At 37.4% G+C, this 20918-nt stretch overlaps 1 protein-coding gene across 13 annotated transcripts in view; it reads right to left on the bottom strand.

The window, feature by feature from the left end:
* NUMB (NUMB endocytic adaptor protein) overlaps positions 1–20918 on the bottom strand; it is a 174007-nt gene that overhangs the window by 85947 nt on the left and 67142 nt on the right. For 7 of the 13 annotated variants that reach the window (XM_060004253.1, XM_069540424.1, XM_069540421.1 and 4 more), the window contains exon 3: positions 5352–5436. The exons of 5 other annotated variants lie outside the window; for them this stretch is intronic. The gene's annotated coding sequence lies outside the window, so the exon portion shown is untranslated. Of the gene's footprint in view, positions 1–5351; positions 5437–8697; positions 8824–20918 lie in introns of those variants that run through there. One more of the 13 variants, XM_060004252.1, reaches the window with a different exon arrangement.

Below are 20918 nucleotides of genomic sequence, written 5' to 3'. Positions count from 1 at the left end.
ACAAAAAGATAAATCTTTTTTTTTAAGATTTTTTTGATGTGGATCATTTTTTTTAAGTTTTTATTGAATTTGTTACAACATTGCTTCTGTTTTGTTTTGGTTTTTTGGCCACGAGGCATGTGGGATCCCAGCTCCCCAACCAGGGATCGAACCCACTCCCCTTGCTTTGGAAGATGAAGTCGTTACTGGACTGCCAGGGAAGTCCCAGGATAAATCTTTTAAAATCCACATACTTCAAAATTCCAATTGACTTGTGGGTCCTGGGTCATGGCTTAAGGAGGCAAGCATAACTGAAAATCACAACAGCAAATTAAAAATCTTAAAAATGTGTAGTTAATAATAATGAAAATACTCTATTTCAAACCTCATGAGCCACTTACAAATGTATAGCTCTAAATGCTTATATTAGAAAATAAGGCTAATAACTGGTGAGCTAAATATCTATCTGAAGGAATCAGAAAAAGAATAAAGAAAATCCAAGGAAATTAGAACAAAAGACCACCTCCAGTAACATATTAGGCTAGATTATTCACCCAATTCTCTCACTGAAAACAACTAAAAGTGATGGATAAAATTTTATTTCAAAAAATACTAAAAGTATCGAGGAGCTCAAAAGATGGTAAAGGAATAACCAGACCAAAATCAAAGAAAGAGGTAAGTGGCTTAATAAAACTGTCTTTGTCCTATAGACATCTGCCTAACTCACAATGTTGAGCTTCAGATTTGATGATCTCCTGGCAAAGAACAGAAGTCAAAGTTCAAGACCCACCCAACATGGAAAATCTAACAGAAGACCCTTTCTTCATAAAGCTGGGACACACACACACACACACACACACACACACACACACACACACCCCACCAAAAGTTTCATCCTCAGGAAACAAGTGAACCAGAAGTAAACCTAGTCCACCCATTGCCACATAGGATCCCCAAAGGACTACAAGGAAATTTGTCTTCCTGTGGCAAAAGAGAACAAGGATTCCTAAGAGATTGTGAAGACAAGCAAGCCCACGCACATAACTGTAACCCAAATTCAATTCCTTTGGGTGGTCCAGAACCTCAAAGGATGAATCTAGTCACCAAACTGTAGTACCTGAGGCATCTGGAAAAAAAAAAAAAACAGACGTAAATCCTCTTGAAGCAATGCATTTCCTTCTTAGGCCTCAAAGAACACCCACAAATATTTTTTCCAAGGAAACTAAGCAGTTCACAGTCAAAATCTCACATAGGATAAATAAAAGAAATCGATAACTAGGCACAACATATGAAACTTCAGAAAATCAAAAACCACAGAGCTCAAAAGCAGTCCGAGGTAAAAACAATTCGCTTAAATGAAGAACTATTTGGCAGCTGATTTATCAATAGCAGCAATGGAATCCAGAAGACAGTGGAATTATTTCTTCCGATGACTGCGAAAATAACTACCACCCCAGGATTTTATACCTAAAGAAGGTAATAAAGACTTTCAGACAAAATAACTGAGTTTACTATAGAAAATCTCATTAAAGAGAATTCTAAAGAGAAAATTTTCTGAAAGATAGTATGCACATGGAAAAATCTGAAATCTCTAGAGGAATCAAGAGCACACCAAGCTGGAACTGACATCAAATTTCAGAGACTCATTTTCACTATTTTCTGCCATGTAGACTGAAGAGTAGAAAAGCCAGTTGATAGCAAGACAGAAAGAAATAGACTTAAAGGAAAGAGAAAGAAGTAAGGTCCTAGTACCATTGTAAGCCCTGGTTCCAGTTGTTCTTAATCCCTAATGAAAGCCTGTCCTTGGGAACTGGGAGACACCCCACTGTCCTTATGTTAGACCCTGCATTTAAAAATGAAGAAGGGAGAAAGGTCAGAAATTAATGAAATTGGAAACATACAATAGAGAAAATCAAAGTCAAGCACTGTTTTTCTGGTGAGGCTAAGAAAATACATAAAATCTCTAGCAAGACTGATGAAGGAAAAAATGGAAGGCACAAAAAATATGAGGAATAAAAAAGACAGAGATAAATACTTACACAACAGAAATTTAAAACAAAAAGAATGCTTTAAACAACTTTATGCCAAATACTTTAAAAACGTAGACAAAGTGGATGGATTCTTAAAAAAAAGAGAAAAACTTTCTAAAACCTGGCTTAACTAGAAACAGAAATCCTAGATAAAACCATTTAGAAAACCAAATACATATCTCCCCCTCAAAATACTAAGCTCACACCTCTCCCCTCAAAACACTAAGCTCACACCTCTCCTCCCAAAACACTAAGCCCAGAGAGTCAAACAGAAATTCAACCAAACTTCCAAAAAATAGATCATTCCAGTCTTTTCTTTTTTCTTTTATTTATATTATTTTTGGCTGCGTTGGGTCTTCATTGTTGCAAGCAGGCTTTTCTCTAGTTGCAGGGAGCAGGGGCTACTCCTTGTTGAGGTGCGCCGGCTTCTCATTGCAGTGGCTTCTCGTTGCGGAGCGTGGGCTCTAGGCGCGCAGGCTTCAGTAATTGTGGCTCGTGGGCTCTAGAGCACAGGCTCAGTAGTTGTGGCACACGGGCTTAGTTGCTCCGCGGCATGTGGGATCTTCCCGGACCAGGGCCCAAACCTGTGTCCCCTGCATTGGCAGGCGGACTCTTAAACCACTACGCCACCAGGGAAGCCCTACCATTCGAGTCTTATACAAATCCTTCTGGGAGGTGGGGATGGGGGGGGGTTAGTTCCCACCTCATTCTTTAAGGTTGGCATAATCTAGATACCAAATCAAATAAGGGCAATACTATAAGAAATAAAAATTATGGACCAATTTCATCTGTGAACATACATACAACAATTCTAAATGGAATATTAATAAGTTAAATTCAACTACACTTTTTTTTTTTGGCCACTCCATATGGCATGTGGGATCTTAGTTCCCTGACCAGGGATCGAACCTGTGCCCCCTGCAGTGGAAGTGTTAAGTGTCAACCACTGGACCACCAGGGAAGTCCCTCAACTACATGTTATTTAAAAAGACCATCATGATTAAGTTGGGTTCATCCCAGCAATGGAAAGGTGATTCAACATTAGAAACTTGATAAATGTCATTCATCATATTAACAGAATGAGGACAACCACATGACCATCTCACAAATGTAGGAAAAGCATCTGATAAAATTCAATACTCAAAAAAAAAAATTTCAATACTCATTCTTCACACACATACAAAATCTTAGCCAAATAGCAACAGAAATGCCTTTAACCTACAGAGTATCTATCAAAACTCTATAGCAAAGATTATTCTTAATGGTAAAACATAAGGAGCACTTCCTTTTAAAAACTAAGTGCAATATAAGAATGCCCACTGCTGGGACTTCCCTGGTGGTCCAGTGGCAAAGAATCTGCCTTACAATGCAGGGGATGCTGGTTCAATCACTGGTCAGGGAACTAAGATCCCACATGCCACGTGGCAACTAAGCCCACGCGCCGCAACTAGACCCCACATGCTGCCAACTACAGAGCCCATGCGCTCTGGAACCCGTGCACCACAACTACAGAGGCCACGTGCCCTGGAGCCTGCGCACCACAACTAGAGAAGAGAAAACTCGCATGCCACAACTAGAGAGAAGCCCGCACACCACAACAAAGAGCCTGTATGCCACAACTAAGACCTGACACGGCCAAAAATAAATTAATAATTAAAAATTAATTTTAAAAAAAAAATTCAAAAAAAACCAAAAACCAAAAACAAATGCCCACTGTTAACACTTGTATTGAATACTGTAGTCAAAGTCCTAACTAGCATAGTAAGGCAAGAAAAAGAAACAGTGTAAGCACTGGAAAGGAAGACACAATTACAATCATCATACTTTAGTAACTAGGTACTAAACATAGATCTATATACCAAAAAAGCTTATATCAGCAAACAAAATGGAAAAAAAGAGGAAAAACATACTATTTACAATAGTAACAACAAATAAAGTATCTAATAATTAAATTTAAGAGATTTGAGAGACCTTTACAGAGAAAAAGAAACTTTACTGAAAAATACTTTAAAATAGCTAAAAAGATATACTATGTTCAAAGAAAGGAAGGCTCAATATCATAAAATAAAGAGAATAAAGTAAATGTATGTGTAGATTAAAGCTTCTGGAATCTTGGGCTCATATACAAGCAAGTCCCATTTTTAATAACAGCTTTTGAATTTTTACGTAACTTGACTCAAATTACTCACTTTGATGGATATTTTTGCAATTGGCATAAACTTATTAAGCACTAATTATATATACTTTTTAACTAATTGTAGCAAGAGTTGATATCACACTTCAGAATTCTGACAGCTGCAAGGAACAAGTATGAGTGAGGAGCATATGATCGGTACATGGCCAAGTTCTAGTTGAATGTGCTGTGGTTCCACTGATTCAAAGGTCATTCAGTGTGCACAATCACCACAATGTAAGTTCTAATAACCACTCCTGCAAGTGATGAAATGTTGCCAACATTTTACATAACACGTAAAGTTTTCATTCTTGATAATTATCTGTGAACATTGCCAAAACACCATCTCCTTAAAAGTCACCTAAAAATGTAAACATTTATTTTGAATACAAATTCCTCTTACAAGAGGAAAACAGACAAAACACATTCATCATACAATGATCATATTGAGCTCAAAGGGTACCTCTAGTGGACCGATGTGTGGTGCTTACACATACAATACCCTTTGTACATGTGAGACCGATAAGCAGTTGCCCAGTCTGCTTTTATAATAGATCTGAACTTGATCAAATGAATGATTTTCTTTAGGTCTAACTTATTCAATTTTAATTTTGGTTTACATAGATTTCATGAGCTGCTTAAACTTTGCTTTATCCAAATTTCCTAATAGAGTATTAAAAATAATGATCATCTGTTTTACTGGTTGTTAGGAGATGATAATACTAATAGTTAATACTTATTGAATGCTTAGTGTGTGGAAGGCACTGTTTTAAGTGCTTTGTATACAGTAAATCATTTAATCTTCACAATAACCCTCATCAGGTGGATAATATTACTATCACCGTTTTACAGATAGGAAAACTGAGGTACAGAAAAGTTAAGTAACTTTCCCAACGTCACACAAGTAAGTGGAGACGCTTAGTGATTCATACCCAGGTAGCTGTCTCCAGAGCCCAGACCCTCAATTACTATATTATATTTCTTTTCACGATATTTAAAAGATACACAAAATTACTATGGATGAAAAAACTCACCATTAAAAAAATTATCAATAAGAGTTAAACAACAGTTAAGCAATATTAATATCAATACAACTTATCATAGGTTGACACTTCACAGCTATTTCAAAGTTTCATGGCCATGATTAAGAGTTTTGAAGTTGGACAGACCTGGCTCTGAATCTTGACTGTGCCCTTTACAAGCTGTGTGACTTTGGACAAGTTTCGTAACTTCACCAAGCCTCAGTTTCCTCATCTGTAAAATGAGAATAATAAACATCTCACAAAACTGTTGTTAGTAACATAATTACTGCTACATTACATTGATATGTAAATCCAAACAAAACAACAGATACACAAAATAGAGGAGGTTCACAATTTCCCCCAGAAATCAGGGCTTTATTATAAATAATGAAGATGACCACTCCAAGTCACCACAGCAACTATAAGACTCCCATACAAACAGAACCATAATACCCTCTAATTCATAATAAATAATTCCCCTGGATAAAAGTCAAATGCCTAGAGGTAAATTACTGAATCTCTGAAATATAAAATACCATATATACATAGAGAAAGAGACAAATAGATAAGACGTTGTTTGTTGATAACAACTCCCACGAATCCCATTCCACGCATACACTTTCTAAGACTAGTAGTATTCAAGGGGCCCAAAAGAGGAAGAGCGGTGTCAAGAAGGAGTGATTCCTGGCACTGGTGGGAAGAAATTTTTTTAAGAGAAAAACATAAAGAAATAAACATGTCATCAAAGTAGGGTACAACTATCGTTACTACCAAAGAATGATTGTGTCCCTTTACACCTGGCATTTTACACTAGTCAAAACAAGTAAAACTGTCACTACTGCTGTCTTTAGAACCTCAATAAAATAATTTTACAATGAATAATGAGATTTCTATCAATACCTGCATTTACCAATAATATGTCCATCTGTGATAAGGTTAGGTGTTTCTTTGACGGGGGTGATTTTAGCAATACAATACAATGATCATTTTAAAAAAGGAAAACTAGGAATTATATTATACAAAAATCCTATAGGATAATTTTGTTAAACAGCTCATCAATACTATCATCAGGGCTTCCCTGGTGGTGCAGTCGTTAAGAATCCGCCTGCCAATGCAGGGGACACGGGTTCAATCCCTGGTCCAGGAAGATCCCAGATGCCACAGAGCAACTAAGCCTGTGTGCCACAACTACTGGGGGGGGGGACCACAACAGTGAGAGGCCCGCATACCACAAAAAAAAAAAAAAAAATTACTATCATCAAGGTGAGTTTTTATGAAGGTTACTAGTCTAAAATATGAATTATATTAATTAAAATAACGTATTACATTAAAATAATTATTAAAATGACTGTGTGTTCATTGTAGCTCAAAGATTTAATAAGGAAAGAACTTCCATCCCCCAAAATATCCCCTTTTAACAAATAATTGCAAAAATGGCCTTCAATTTTTCTTCTTTTTTTTTTTTTGCGATACGTGGGCCTCTCACTGTTGTGGCCTCTCCCGTTGTGGAGCACAGGCTCCGGACGTGCAGGCTCAGCGGCCATGGCTCACGGGCCCAGCCACTCCACGGCATGTGGGATCTTCCCGGACCGGGGCACGAACCCGCATCCCCTGCATTGGCAGGCAGACTCTCAACCACTGTGCCACCAGGGAAGCCCCAAATTTTCTTAATAAATTTGTAAAATTATCTGTCTGGAACAAAGGTCATCTAATTTTTACAAAGCACCTTTTTAAAGAAAACTTATTAGTTATATAGGAAATGTTCAGGAAATCCTTAAACTACCTATTTTATAAAAGTTTAAGGAAATGAACATACGACATGAGGTACTCGAGGTTACTACGCCAGGACGGAAATACAAACAAAAAAATCAGGTCCTTTGACTCTGTATCTTAACAATTTGGAGTTTTTCTACCTGATCAGCATTTCCTTCACTACTCTACTTTCTCTAAATGATGAGAATAATTTTTCTGTCCTTTTCATGAGTTCTACAAATCACTGATAAGGTCAAGTCGGTTCAATCACAACTCAAATATTTTAATTTAGGAATTTTTAGGTAAATTTTTTACCTAAATTTTTTATGTAACATAGAGAAAATTTGCAAATATCACTAACTATTTACATTTTGCCCCATTTGCTTTGTCAGTCTCTTTCTTCCTCACACATTTTTTTCTGAACCACGTGAGAGTGAGTTGCAGACACTGTAGCATTTCGGCCCTCAATATTTTCAAGTAGTTTCTTAGGAACACACACTTTCACTTAGATAACTACAGTATAGCTAACCAAATCAGTATTGTGTCAATGTTAAAATTTCTACTATATAATTACAGCACATATTCAAATGTCATTAACTGCCTTAAAAATGTCCTATAAAGCCATTAAATGTCCATTTAAAAATGTCCTCTGATCTCCCCAGTCCAGAATTCAATTCAGGATCATGTACTGCATTTAGTGGTAATGTCTCTTTAGAATCCTACCATCTGGAATAGTTCCTTAGTCTGTCTATGTCTTTTAAGACTGATATTTTTAAAGAACACAGACCATTTATTTTGTAGAATGTTCCTCAATTTAGGTTTGTCTGATGGTCTCTCATGTTTAAATTCAGGCTATGCATTTTTGTAGGAATGTCACAAAGTCATGGTAGGTGCTTCTCACTGCATCATATCAGAAGCTGCAAGAGGCTAGTGGGTTCTATTACCAGTGATGCTAACTTTGATCACTTGGTTAAGGAGTATCTGCCAAGTTTCTCCACTGTGAAGTTATTGTTTTTCTCTTTGTAATAAGTAAGTATTTCGTTAGGAACTGTCTTGAGACTACGTAAATATATTCCTCATCAAACTTTCACCCCATAGTTTTGGTACCTGCAGAAGATTCTTGTGAGAAAGTACTATTTTAATTGTTCCAAAATGGTCATTTTCTAATTCCATTTTCTAATTCTACACCTATTAGCCATTTTAATGAATAACTTTCACTTCTCCCCAACTTAGTAATTTATTCATTCACTTACTTATATTTGTATGGTTCTTATGTTTTCAATGGGTTATAATCTATAACTATCATTATTCATTTGGCCAGTGGATGCTTCTCCAAACTGGTTCCTGTTCCTTTTGACTGTCCCCACCATTCTTTGACTATCTCCTTACTTTCTGCAACAATAATATGTTCCAGCCTCCTCTTGTACTTTCCCTGATCCAGTTCCTCCTGGGATCATCCATTTCTCCAAGGAGCTGTGGTTTCCTTTAAGTGGAGAATGGTTTTGAAACCAGCATATGGGAGATGGGAGTTAGGTGTGTTCACTGTAACTGCTTCTAGGCCTCTTAGCAAACAAAGCTGGAATATACACAAATACATCTACGCATATGCATACACATATATACGTATACATACAAATATACACATATGTCTCTAAGAGAAAGATACGTAAGTGTATACATGCATACATGTACGTTTCTCTGTCTTTATATAAATAAATGTTAAAAACCATGAGTTCATAACCTCTGATTCAAATCCAGCGTCACAGGGTTCATTGGAGTCTTTTCTTCCTTATATCTAAAACTCCCTTCTCCAACAAAGAAAAACCTGGCTCCCATTTTCCTCAATACACTCATTCATTTGTTGAGTCCTAAAATAGATAGAAAATAGTTTCAAAATTACCAATTCACACCATTACAAAAAACAGCCTACAAATTAGGGTTTGTTATTTGTTTACAGCTCCTTTTATCTTGAATTTCAAAGTATAGGATGCTCAAAAGTTATTTGGCTTACTTTCTCCCTTCAGTGTGTTTATGTTACGAATTTGAAACACAGGTTTGTTTCTGTTTATATTTTAGTGTTTTATCCCAACTTTATTGATTTCCTTTTATGTTTTTAATATAAAAACATGTTATTTATGTTATTAATTTGAAACAGGTTTATTAATTTGTGTGTTTATGTTATTAATTTGTTTATATTATGTTATTTAAATTATGTTATTAACTTGAAACACAGGTTTATTTGTTTCTGTTTATAGTTTAGGGTTTTATCCCAACTTTATTGATTTTCTTTGCTGATTTTTTGTTTTGTTTTGGTTAGTATCTAAAACATTAGCATGACAATGTTCTCTGATATTCTGCACTGATATCACATGCAATGCTACCAGGGGTTCTGTCTCAACCAGTGATTGTAATACAACTTCATAGTTTAGAAAGTATATTTCCCACAAGAAATGAGCCTTTCTGTAGCCAATCACATGTATCTACCACCATCCCACTGAGGCCAAGCTGTTTTCCGGGAATTACTGTTTCTAGATATAGAAAGAAGGATAAAATGAAATGGGCAAACACTACTACAGCAAGATATTACTTGTAAAGTAGTTTTCATGCTACTTAGAGAGATGCCACAGGGTAGAAGAGGGCAGGACCCAGTGCGTAGAACTCCAGGTCCCTGCCCTGACTTGAATTCAAGATGCTATTGCTTTCACTGATATAATATATTGAGCTTTAGTCTGAGATTTTGCTCATCCAATTCATTCAGCAAACATTCACTGAGTGTCTATGTTGTCCCAGGCACTGTTGTAGGTGCTTCAGTGAAAAAAGCCTTCATGGGACTTACAATTCTAGCTGTGGGAGAGATAAACTATAAACCTAAGTAAACTGTATATAGTTAGTTAAAAGATGAAAGTTATAGAAAAAATTCAACAAGATAGTTTGCAATATTATATAGCATGTCCAGTTTAGGTCTCACTGAAAAAAGAAAGCTTCCTTTTATATGAATAATTTTTTTAAGTTTGAAAGTCATTAGGAGAGAAGAAGAGCAATCCAATTTTTCAGTTGGTGCTAACCTTATGTCTACAGGCCCAGGGACAGACTATGAGAAAAAAGTCATAAGACATTTTCCTTCCTTCTTTCACTGAATCTTAGCCAAAATCTAGAAATATTTAGGTTGGTTTTTCTCAATCCAGATCCTCTACTTTGTAAGTAATTACATATCTCTCCTAGACTCTGGCAAAGGGCTTTCCATCAATCTCAAACTCAAAATATTAAATTTCTTTTTTTCTTCAAACGATTTTAGTGGGAAATTGATAGAGGCACCATCAGGGCTGTTAACCACTCTTTTAGACCTTTAATCCTAACCAGATCACACTATCACTCCCCTACATTTACAATCAACAAAAGACTAAGCTAGCTAATCTTTCTCAGTTGTGCTAGACCATACCACTCAAATCCTAAACAACTGGGTTTGTTTGAACCTAAGTGCAGAACTTTATAATAACCACAGGTAACAGTTAATAGTCCCTGCCACGTCCCAGGTATTATTTTAAATGACTTATATATATTACTTCTTTTATACTTCAAAACAACCCTACGTGATAAGTATCATTAGTACATCCCTTTTATAGATGAAGAAACTGAGAAATGAAGAGGTTAAACAACCTGCTCAAGGTTACAAAGCTTCTAAGTGATAGAGCTGGAATTAAAAAACAGGCAGGCAGTTAGTTTGTGCCATTAACTGCACATATTAAACTGATTCTCAAAAAATCTTTATATAATGTGTTCTAGATTCTATCTTGCTAGATTTAACCAATTCAGTCTATGGAGGGAAAAAATATCTGACTTCAATGCTGTCATCCCATATATATGCTATTTTTCAAAGCTTCAACTGAATACTTGATCACCATGCCATGAAAAGGTCCAATGAAACTATTAATAAAAATGTGACCAGGAATAGTAGCAAATCAAATCCAACAATGTATAATAAGAATTATACACCACAACCAAGTGGGATTATTCTCAGGTATGCAAGGCTGATTCAACATTTGTAAATCATTTAATGCAATCCATCACATTAACAGGTTGAAAAGAAAAGTCACATGATCATATCAAGAGATACAGAAAAGGCATTTGACAAAATCCAACACTCATTCATGATAAAAATTCTCAGCAAGCTAGGAGTAGAGAGTAATTTCCTCAACTTAATAAAGAACACCTACAAAGACCTACAGCTGACATTTTACTTAATCATGAGAAACTAGAAGGCTTCCTGAAAAGATCAAGAACAAGGCAAAGGGACTTCCCTGGTGGTCCAGCAGTTAAGACTCTGCGCTCTCAATTCAGGGGGCCCAGATTCGATCCCTGGTCAGGCAACTAGATCCTGCATGCCACCACTAAAAGATTCCACATGCCGCAACTAAAAATCCGCATGCCGCAACTAAAGATTCAGCATGCCGCAACTGAAGATCCCATGTGCCCGCATGCTGCAACTAAAGATTCAGCATGCCGCAACTGAAGATCCCATGTGCCCGCATGCTGCAACTGAAGACCCAGGGCAGCTAAATAAATAAATATTTTTTTAAAAAAAGGAACAAGGCAAAGATGTCTCCTCTTACCACTCCTTTGTAACATCATATAACTCCTAGTTAACATCATTAACTAGGAAATGCTAGTTAATGGAATAAGACAAGAGAAGGAGATAAAAGGTATACAGAATAGGAAGGACAAAGTAAAACTGTCTTTGTTCGCAGATGATATGATCATCTACATAGAAAATCTAAGAGTCGGCAAAAAAAACTCCTGGAACTAATAAGCAATTAACGATAGCAAGGTTGCAGGATACAAGGTCAATATACAAAAGTCAATCACTTTCTTAGAGTATACCAGCAATGAACAAGTGAAATTTGAAATTAAAAATTATACATTTACATTAGCACCTAAAAAATTAAATACTTAGGTATAATTTATGGCAAATCTAACAAAATACGTACAAGATCTTGAAAACTACAAAATTCTGATGAACAAAGTCAAAGATAAACTAAATAAATGGAGAGATAATCCATGTTCATGGATAGGAAGACTCAATATTGTTGAGGTATCAATTCTTCCCTACTTGATCTATAGATTCAACACAGTTCCAATCAAAATCCCAGCAAGTTGTTTTGCAGACATCAACAAACTCATTCTAAAATTTAAAGCCCCAAATGGACCCACATAAACACTGTTAACTCATCTTTGACAAAAGAGCAAAGGCACTATAATGGAGAAAAGATAGTCTTTTTAATAAATGATACTGGAACAACTGGACAGCTACATGCAAAAAAAATTAATTTAGACACAGATTTTACACCCTTCACAAAAATTAATTAAAAATGCATCGGAAACCTAGATGTAAACTGCTAAACTATAAAACTTGTAGAAGATAACACAGAAAAAAAAAATCTAGATAACCTTGGGTATGATAATCACTTTTAAAATAAACCAAAGGCATGATCTGTGAAAGAAATAACTGATGAGCTAGACGTCATAAAATTAAAAACTTCTGCTCTGCATAAGACACTGTCAAGAGAAGAGAATACAATCCACAGAATGGGAAAAAATATTTCCAAAAGACACATCTGACAAGGGACTGTTACCCAAAATATACGAAGAGGGACTTCCCTGGTGGTCCAGTGGGTAAGACTCCACGCTCCCAATGCAGGGGGCCTGGGTTCGATCCTTGGTTGGGGAACTAGATCCCACATGCATGCCGCAACTAAGAGCTTGCATGCCACAACTAAGAAGACTGCATGCTGCAACTAAGAGCCCACATGCCCCAACTAAAGATCCTGCATGCTGCAACGAAGGTCCAGCATGCTGCAACTAAGACCCTTCGCAGCCAAAATAAATAAATAAATATTTTAAAGTATATATACAAAGAACTCTTAAAACTAACAATTCAATTTTAAAAATGTGCAAAAGACTTGAACAGATATCTCAACAAAGAAGATATACAGGACTTCCCTGGTGGCACAGTGGTTAAGAATCCACCTGCCAATGCAGGGGACACGGGTTTGAGCCCTGGTCTGGGAAAATCCCACATGTCGTGGAGCAACTAAGCCCGTGCACAACTACTTAGCCTGCGCTCTAGAGCCCCACAACTACTGAGCCCACACACCACAACTACTGAAGCCCTCGCACCTATAGCCCATGCTCGGCAACAACAGAAGCCACCGCAATGAGAAGCCCATGCACCACAACAAAGAGTAGCCCCCGCTCACTGCAACCAGAGAAAGCCCGCGCGCAGCAACGAAGACCCAACACAGCCAATAAATAAATAAACAAATAAATTTCTAAACAAAAAGGAAGATATACAGATGGCAAATAAGCTCATGAAAAGATGTTCAAAATCATATGCCATTGGGGAACTGCAAATTAAAACGAAAATGAAATACCACTATACACCTATTGGAATGACTAAAATCCAGAACACTGACAACACCAAATTCTGGCAAGGATGTGGAACAACAGTTACTTTTCATTCATTGTTACTGGGAATGCAAAATGGTACAGCCACTTTGGAAGAGTATGGCAGCTTCTTACAAAACTAAACATACTGTTACCTTACAATCCAGCAATCCCCTCCTCCCAGGTACTTACCCAAAGGAGCTGAAAACTCCACACAAAAACCTGCAAATGGTTGTTTATAAAACCTTACTTCATAACTGCCAAAACTTGGAAACAACCAAGATGTCCTTTAACAGATGAATGGATAAATAGTAAACTGTGATACATCTAAAGAATGGAATAATATTCAGCACTAAAAAGAAATGAGTTATCAAGCCATGAAAAGACATGGGGAAACCTTAAGTGCATATTACTAAGTGAAAGAAGCCAATCTAAACATACTGTATGATTCCAACTCTACGACATTCTGGAAAAGGCAAAAATATGGGGACACTAAAAAGATTGTCAGTGGTTGCCAGGGACTAGAGGGTTTTGAGGGATAAAGAGGCAGAACACAGAAAATGCCACGACAATGAAACTATTCTATATGATACTCTAATGTTGGATATGTTATATATGTGCCAAAACCCATAGAATGTACAAAACCAAGAGCGAAACCTAATGTAAAATACAGACTTGAGGTAAGAATGATATGTAATGTAGGTTCATTGATTGTAACAAAGGGCACACCACTCCAGTGCCAAATGTTACTAGGCGGGGAGGTTGTTTATATGTGGAGGCAGAGGGAATATATTAACTCCCTGTACTTTCTGCTCAATTTTGCTGTGAATCTAAAACTGCCCTTAAAAATAAAGTCTGTTAAAAAAAAGAAAAAAGAAAAAAGGACCAGACCCAATTAGGAAACTTACAACAGGCCAAAAAGACTTCTCTCCAGGATCAAGTAGGCATGGAACCATATATGTTTGCCCTTTGTGTATAGCATTTTACCCAGTTATCAACTCACCTACCTGAACTATCAAGAAACCCACATTTTGGGTAGAGGTAGAGAAACAGGTGAAAGGGATGAAGAAATACAAACCTTCAGTTAGAAAATATACAAGCTGCAGGGATATAACATACAGCATAAGGAATATGGTCAGTAATATTAGAGGACTTCCCAGGTGGCACAGTGGTTAAGAATCTGCCTACCAATACAGAGGACATGGGTTCAACCCCTGGTCCAGGAAGATCCCACATGCTGCAGAGCAACTAAGCCCGTGTGCCACAACTACTGAGCCTGCACTCTAGAGCCCACAAGCCACAACCACCGAGCACATATGCCACAACTACTGAAGCCCGCATGCCTAGAGCCCATGCTCCGCAACAAGAGAACCCACCACAATGAGAAGCCCTCGCACTGCAACGAAGAGTAGCCCCTGCTCGCCTCAACTAGAGAAAGCCTGCACGTAGCAACGAAGACCCAACACAGCCAAAAATAAATTAATCAATTAAATAAAATTTTAAAATATAGTACAGGGCTTCCCTGCTGGCACAGTGGTTGAGAGTCTGCCTTCCGATGCAGGGGACACAGGTTCATGCCCCAGTCCAGGAAGATCCCACATGCCGCAGAGCGGCTGGGGCCGTGAGCCAAGGCCGCTGAGCCTGCACATCCGGAGCCTGTGCTCCGCAACGGAAGAGGCCACAACAGTGAGAGGCCCGTGTACCAAAAAAAAAAAAAAAAAATTACAATAACTTTGTATAAGGACTAGACTTATCGTGGTGATCATTTCATAACGTATGCAAATATCAAATCACTATGTAGTACACCTGAAGCTAATGTAATACTGTTTGTCAACTATATTTCAATTAAAAAAGAAACCCACATTTCTATATCTTAATCCAAAAACATGTCTCAAGAGTAACAGTTCCTCTTCCTATATTAGACAAAAACATCTAAGTGCTGCTTCTTAATTCTAGAATTATTTTTTAATGCAGTTTGTAAAAAACATTGTTATTTGAACCAGAAAGCATACCATATGAATTGGGGACCATTTATAGGACAGATACTCTTCTAGACTGTGGAAATAAGGCAGAGAATTAACCAAAGTCCCTATCCTCCTGGTGGTGTATTCTATTTGGGGAGAATGTGAAAATAATAGAGAAACAAATATATGTCATGTTATGAAGAAAAATCAAGCATGGTGAGAGGAAAGAAAGTGTTGGTGTTGGAGGGTAGATAGAAAGGACTCTCTTTTAAATAAAGTGATAAAGGAAGGCTTTGCTCATTAGGTTATACTTGAGCAGACAATTCTGAAGGTATTGAGTAGCGAGAGGGTAAGCCCAAGTAGAGAGGTGGGAAAGAACATTCCAGGTCAAAGGAATAAGTGCACCAGTCCTGAGGCAGAACTATGTTCCCTGTGCTAGAGAAGAGCAAGGAGATGATGTGGCTGCAGCTCCTACAGTGAAGGGAAGGTAGAAACTGAAGTCAGAAAGGAAGCCAAGTGCTTCAAAGGGTTTCACAGGATATTTGGCCTATTTATCAGAAATACAATAAATCTTGGTCTTCTATTCTTAATAAGACAAGCCACTGGAAGGTTCTGAGCAGAGGAATAATGAGATTCATATTTTTAAAGGATCATTTTGGTTACTGTAGTTAAACATCATAAAGCTGGAACTAGTCAGGAGGCTATTAAAGCTGGAACTAGTTAGGAGGTTATTAAACTAACTAAACTAGTTAGAAGGTTCTGAGCAAGAGGAATGAGATTCATATTTTTAAAGGATCATTTTGGTTACTGTAGGTAAACAGATCATAAAGCTGAAACTAGTTAGGAGGCTATTAAACGAATCCAGGTGAGAGGTGATAGTTGCTTGGACCAGAGTGATAGCAGTGGAGGTAAGACAGGTCAGAGAGATAGGTGGTCCATTTTTATATGTGCCCTCAGCTCAAGAAGAGACCACACCTGGAGAAGCAATTGCATGAGAAATCACCAAATGAATAAATTTACAATAATCCACAGTCATTTTCCAGGACATGTATCTTAAGATATATCTTAAGAATGGAAAAAAAAAAAAAAAAGAATGGAGCTGACAGGATTTTGTTGATGAACTGAATATACAGAGTGAGAGAAAGTGAAGAATGAAAAATGACCTTAAGGTTGCTGGGCTGAGCAATCGCAAGAATGGAGTTGCCGTTTACAGTGATGCAGAAGACAGAAGGTGGAGTAGGCTTAAGGGGGTAAATGAGAAGTTTGTTTGTTAAGCCTCACAAAATGTAGACGTTTACAAATGAGATAGTTATATATTTTAACTATTGGTATATGTCATGTCCTATAGAGCTTAGATACCTTGAAAGCAGAGTTCATGGTTTATAGTTGTACAATAGTAAAAAGGCTTACCATTTATTGAGCACATTTAACAATTAGAGCTCATTTAATCCTTCTATTATTGCTTCTATTATTAGTATATAACACATGGGAAAATTCTGGTTCAGAGATATTAAATAATTCTATTCATCCTTCAGAGCGCTGGTCAAATATCACTTCCTCAAAGTAGCTATCCTTGACCACCCCCATCATCTGAACTAAATCTCTATAATAAGCTCAGAATACCCTGTACGTCTCCTCTACTGTTTATCACAATATAAATAAATAAGTGTTTTCTTGGTATCTCTCCTCCCTACAAGAATATAAGCTGCATAAAGGCAGGATACCCATACGTTAAGTTCACTACAACGATTAATATATGCTTTAAATCATTTATAATATTGCTTTATTATTCTTTAAAATAAATTTATTTATTCATTTTTGGTTGCGTTGGGTCTTTATTGTTGCACACGGGTTTTCTCTAGTTGCGGTAAGCGGGGGCTATCCTTCATTGCAGTGCGCAGGCTTCTCATTGTGGTGGTTTCTCTTGTTGCGGAGCATGGGCTCTAGAGCACAGGCTTAGTAGTTGTGGTGCACAGGCTTAGTTGCTCTGCGACATGTGGGATCTTCCCAGCCCAAGGCTCGAACCCGTGTTCTCTGCACTGGCAGGTGGATTCTTAACCACTGTGCTACCAGGGAAGCCCTGCTTTATTATTATAAATTATTAATATTATTTAATAAATGACTTAATAAGTAGAGACATCCATTACAAATTATTATAGAGTAGATCAGACCAATTCTCTTGGCAAGATAAACTATAAAAAAAAATAAATAAAATAAAGAAGGCAGCCAGGATGTAAGAAGTCAAAATACCAGGGGCTTCCCTGGTGGCACAGTGGTTAAGAATCCACCTGCCAGGGCAGGGGACTCAGGTTTGAGCCCTGGCCCAGGAAGATCCCACATGCCACGGAGCAACTAAGCCCATGCACCACAACTCCTGAGCCTGCACTCTAAAGCTCGGGTGCCACAACTACGGAGCCCGTGTGCCACAACTACTGAAGCCCACGCACCTAGAGCCCATGCTCCGCAACGAGAAGCCACTGCAATGAGAAGCCCGTGCACCGCAACGAAGAGTAGCCCCTGCTCGCCACAACCAGAGAAAGCCTGTGCACAGCAACAAAGACCCAATGCAGCCAAAAAATAAAAAATAAAAAAACCAAAATACCAGCGAAAAAGGAAATGCATAGTTAAGCCTAACATTCTCCACTACTTTTTCCTCTTGAGGCAACTAGCTGCAGACTAGAGCTTTTAGTAGTCTTACAGGCCTGCAGAGACAGAAATCAGAGTTCAGGGCTTATCAAGACAAGCAGGATTTGAGGGACTAAGATTTCAGAGAGAAGGCAACCATAGAAAAGTGCGTCTGGACATCCTGTACTGTTTTTGCCCTCAGGCTATTTACTGAATTCTAACCTGTGTGGGGCCAAGAGGCCAAAAACCAAGCAAAGTGCCTATTTTAAAGCAAAATGGTAAGTAGAATTTTTGGTAGTCTCACAATGCCAGGAAAAGAAAAATTACAGTTCAGGGCCTGCCAAGATGGAGAGGCCCTGGCAAACACCACAGGATTCTATTTGATACCTCTGAGGACAGCGCTCTTGAACTAAGGGGAAACTGGATTTAAACCAGCCCTTAAGAGGCTTAAAACAAAGCCTCAAGTCATCAAGCCTGTATTGAATCAGGGTCATCTGCTCCTGCTTCTAACTACCACCAGAAGAAAATTAGATCCTCCCTAGAGAACAATATCACCATCAAGAGCCTCTATAACTTCTCATACATAATGTTTGACATTCATTTTTTAGATTACCAGGAATCCTAGGAGACAAGACCAGATGACTGAAAGCCAAGAGAAAAAGCAGACAATAGAAAAAGACCAAAAGGGGATCCAGATATTATAATTATTAGACACACACTTTAAAATAACTGTGATTAATATGTTCAGGAAAACAGATGACAAGATGAGAATTTCACCAAAGAAGTAGAATCTACAAAAACAAATGAAAAATAATTAAATTAAAATTCTAGAACTAAGAAATACATAATAAAAAATTAATAATAAAACAGATTCTTGTAACAGCAGATTGGACACTAAATGAAATAGAAAATAGGTCAACAGAAAATATCCAGATGAAGAACAGGGAAAAAAAAAAAGATGGAAAATACAGAAAGAAGGAAGGAAGGGAGGGAGGAAGGAAGGAAAAGAGAAGGGAAGAGAAGGGAAGGGAGGGAAGAACGGAGGAAGGGAGGAAGGGAGGAAGGGAGGGAGGGAGGGAGGGAGGGAGGGAGGAAGGAAGGAAGGGAGGAAGGAAGGAAGGAAGGAAGGAAGGAAGGAAGGAAGGAAGGAAGGAAGGAAGGAAGGAAGGAAGACAATACCGAACAGCACATGAGAGATATATGGGATGCAGAGAAAGATCTAGCACACATCTAAAACCCCAGAAGAAAGTCAGTGCAGGAGTGGGGCAGAAGCAATATCAGAAGAAATATTCCAAACCTGACAAAAGACATCAAGCTACAGATTCAAGAGTATCTATGGAACTCAAGCACCTTAAATACAAAGAAAACTGCCTAAAAGGCCTTACTGAAAACATGAAAAACCAAAGACATTACCTCTCTAACAAAAACAATGGAGTCAGAAGGCAATGGGATGATACACTTAAAATGCTGAAAGAAAATAACTATCAACCTGGAATTCTATACCCAATGAAAATATCCTTTAAAAGTGAAAACAAAATAAAAAGTGCTTTCAGACAAAAAGAGAATATTCACTACCAGTAGACTCACACTAAGAAAAAAATGATCTAGTGAAGTCAGTCAGACAAAGACAAATATTATATGTTATCACTTATATGTGGAATCTAAAAAATAATACAAATCAATCTATATACAAAACAGAAACAGACTCACAGACATAGAAAACAAACATATGGTTACCACAGGGGAAAGAGGGGGATAAATAAGGAGTATGGAATTAACAGATACAAATTACTATACGTAAAACAGATAAGTAACAAGCACAAGGAACTATATTCAGTATCTTGTAATAACCTATAATGGAAAAGAATCTGAAAAAATATATATACATATAACTGAATCACTATGCTGTATACCTGAAACTAACACAATATTGTAAATCAACTATACTTCATTTAAAAATTTAAAAAGAAATTATCTGTGAAGAAAGAAATACTCTCAGATGAAAGCATGATAACACAGGAAAGACTCAAGAACACCAGAAAGAGAAAACATGAGTAAAATTAAATAACTATGAATTATTTAAAACAATAAAAAATAAATAAAAACAAAGCAAAAAAAACCCCAAACAAACAAATAAACAAAACCCAAAATGGGAACGATAAATGGAATGAAAGAGCTGTAAGGTACCTGTAGTGTCCAGAAAATAATAGCAGTAGACTGTGTACAAAAATGGCCACAATAATTCCTCCCATTCCTTATGCACACCCCTTTACAATGTGACTTTGCTACTCTTCCTATCAAGAGGTGGAATTCATTTTCTCTACCTCTTGAATTTGGGCTTGGACATATGACTTGCTTTGGCCAATGGGACATTAGAAAATGTGATACAGCAGAGACTTTAAAAGTGCTTGCACATTTCAATCTCTCGGCTACTCTTAGAACTTTGAGTCATCAGGTGAATGAATGTGCCTGCTGGAAAGAACACATGGAGAACAAACTTCCCACACCCTTACCCTGGCCAAAAGCTTGCCAACCAACACACATATAAGTGAGGCTATTCTATACCATTTGGCCCTAGCCAAACCACCACCAGACTACGGAGACCAATATACCCCAAACTGACAATCCACAGAACCATGAGCTATTAAATGATTTATTTTAAGCTACTAAGCCTTTTAAGTAAAAACTAACTGATACAGCACTAATATGTGTAAGTAGTCAGTGGTTCTCAAACAAGGTTGATTTTGCTCCCAGGGGACATGTGGCAATGTCTGGAGACATTTTTGATTGTCACAACTGGGTGAGTGCTACTGGCATCTAGTAAGTAAAGACCGGGGATGCTGATAAACATCGTATAAGGTCTCCACAACAAAAAATTATCCTCCCCAAAATGTCAACAGTGCCCAGGTGGGGAAACAAAAATTAAAGAATG

Source organism: Delphinus delphis, chromosome 2 (genome assembly GCF_949987515.2).
Source record: "Delphinus delphis chromosome 2, mDelDel1.2, whole genome shotgun sequence".
NCBI classification, from domain to species: Eukaryota; Metazoa; Chordata; class Mammalia; order Artiodactyla; family Delphinidae; genus Delphinus; species Delphinus delphis.
This window is presented reverse-complemented; position numbering and strand designations above follow the sequence as displayed.